A 3,128-nucleotide genomic window follows, 5' to 3' on the forward strand; every position below is an offset into this window, starting at 1 on the left:
TAGTCAAGTCACTCGGCCACAATCATTGGACAACAAGAGCAATTGGTGCGTGACACCAGCTGCCGCGCCGGTGCGAAGTTCAAACAAACTTAACACTCATCCTGGCAAACAGCAGGAAGCGATGCTTTAATGGGCTACTGTGACATCACTGTGTCTGGATTTTAGTTTCCCTTACAATTCTTTTTTTTTTAAAAACACAGGAAACATGACAGGTTATTTTGCTTCAGTGAGCAGCATTAAACCGCCTGCTGTCACGCCTATGGTTCATGTTTTGTTTTGGTCATGCTATGTTTAGTTTTTGGGACATTTAGTTCTGTTTTGCATTTCCTTGTTTGTCTTGTTACCATGCCAACTGATTTAGTTTTCATCTGTCATGTCTACAATGAGCATCCCCAATCTCACCTGTTCTCAAAGCTAAGCAGTGTCTGGCCTGGTTAGTCCTTGGATGGGAGACTGCCTAGGAATACCAGGTACCTTAGGACTCTAAGTTCCTTTTTTTTCTTCACTCCCTGTTTTGTTACCATGACGACCAATCAGTTCACCTGTCTTGTCTCACACCTGTTTTCACTTATCATGTTCATTATTTAAGCCACAGTTACCAAGTAGTCAGTCTGGCAACATGACCTCGATTATCTGCTTCATGCCTTGCTATGCTGTTCATTTTGTCCACGTACATTTTTGTCCTTCATGCCATAGTACAAGTGTTTTGTTTCATGTTTATAGTTTATAGCCTTTGTGCCAGTCTTTTGTTTCATAGCCCAAGTTTTGTACCTCCATTGTGAGCGCTTTTTGTTTGTTCCTGCTTTTAGTTTATGAGTAAATAAATTAAATATGTCCCTACCTTCACGTCATTTGAACTCCATTCGCTTCGCACTTCGGGAAAACAACCAAAGACCAAGTCCAAGCCTGCAAAATTATTGGGCACTGTAAGGACAGTTTTAGTTACACTGTAGGATGTCTCAAAGTGGTATTAGTGTTTTGGAGCCAAACCAGGTCGGCTTCCGACGTGAATAAAAAAGTCATTTTAACAAGTTTTTGTATATGTTAGCCATATAATTAGCAAGGAAAAATTATACAAACCCAGGTTCCATATGAGTTGGGAAATTGTGTTAGATGTAAATATAAACGGAATACAATGATTTGCAAATCCTTTTCAACCCATATTCAGTTGAATGCACTACAAAGACAACATATTTGATGTTTAAACCGATAAATATATATATATATATATTTGCAAATAATCATTAACTTTAGAATTTGATGACAGCAACCTGTGACAGAGAAGTTGGGAAAGGTGGCAATAGATACTGATAAAGTTGATGAATGCTTATCAAACACTTATTTGGAACATCCCACAGGTGTGCAGGCTATTTGGGAACAGGTGGGTGCCATGATTGGGTATAAAAGCAGCTTCCATGAAATGCTAAGTCATTCACAAACAAGGATGGGGCGAGGGTCACCACTTTGTAAGCAAATTGTCGAACAGTTTTAGAACAACATTTTTCAACGAGCTATTGCAAGGAATTTAGGGATTTTACCATATAAAGTCTGTAAAATCATCAAAAAGTTCAGAGAATCTGGAGAAATCACTGCACGTAAGCGATGATATTACAGACGTTTGATCCCTCAGGTGGTACTGCACCGAAAACAGACATCACTGTGTAAAGGATATCACCACATGGGCTCAGGAACACTTCATAAAACCACTGTCAGTAACTACAGTTGGTCGCTACATCTGTAAGTGCAAGTTAAAACTCTACTATGCAAAGCCAAACCCATTTATCAACAATATCCTGAAACGGCGCCGGCTTGGCTGGGCCCGAGCTCACCTAAGATGGACTGATGAAACAGAGGATGTGGTGTCCTCCGGAACAAAGAGGAAGCTAACCATCCGGATTGTTATAGGCGCAAAGTTCAAAAGCCAGCATCTGTGATGGTATGGGGATGAATTAGTGCCCAAGGCATGGGTAACTTACGCATCTGTGAAGGCACCATTAATGCTAAGAGGTCCATACAGGTTTTGGAACAACATATGTGGTCATCCAAGCAACGTTATCATGGACGCCCCTGCTTATTTCAGCAAGACAAGTGTTACAACAGCGTGGCTTCGTAAAAAAAAGAGTGCCGGTACTTTCCTGGCCCTCCTGCAGTCCAGACCTGTCTCCCATCGAAATTATGAAGCGCATTATGAAGAGTAAAATACGACAGCAGAGACCCTGGACTGTTGAACGACTGAAGCTCTACATAAAAAAAAAAGGGAAATAATTCCGCTTTCAAAGCTTCAACAATTAGTTTCCTCAGTTCCCAAACGTTTGAGTGTTGTTAAAAGAAAAGGTGATGTAACACAGTGGTGAACATGCCCTTTCCCAACTACTTTGGAACGTGTTGCAGCCATGAAATTCCAAGTTAATTATTATTTGGCGCCTATCTCAGCTACAATCGGGCGGAAGGCGGCGTACACCCTGGACAAATCGCCTCCTCATCGCAGGGCCAACACAGATAGACAGACAACATTCACACTCACATTCACACACTAGGGCCAATTTAGTGTTGCCAATCAACCTATCCCCAGGTGCATGTCTTTGGAAGTGGGAGGAAGCCGGAGTACCCGGAGGGAACCCACGCATTCACGGGGAGAACATGCAAACTCCACACAGAAAGATACTCAGCCTGGAATTGAACCCAGGACTGCAGGACCTTCGTATCGTGAGGCAGACGCACTAACCCCTCTTCCACCGTGAAGCCTGATTGCGTGTCACATATTCAAATATTAGCTTTAAAATTGTCATGGAAAGTTTGACATGACTTATTTGTCACAAAGGCAAAATGATAATTTGACACTCAATAAATGTATGATGTAAATGATCAAACATTTGTTCTACACTAAAAAGTGTCAACTTGTTTTCAAGTACTGAATACATTCATCCATCCATTTTCTTGCACTTTGCCGGGGTCGAGTCGCGGGGGCAGCAGCCTAAGCAGAGAAGCCCAGACATCCCTCTCCCCAACCACTTTGTCCAGCTCCTTCCGGGGGACCCGAGGCGTTCCCATGCCAGCCGGAAGACATAGTTCTCCAAGCTTGTCCTGGGTTTACCCTGTTGCCTTCTACCTGTCGGAAGTGCCCTTAA

Source organism: Nerophis ophidion, linkage group LG06 (assembly GCF_033978795.1).
Source record: "Nerophis ophidion isolate RoL-2023_Sa linkage group LG06, RoL_Noph_v1.0, whole genome shotgun sequence".
NCBI classification, from domain to species: domain Eukaryota; kingdom Metazoa; phylum Chordata; class Actinopteri; order Syngnathiformes; family Syngnathidae; genus Nerophis; species Nerophis ophidion.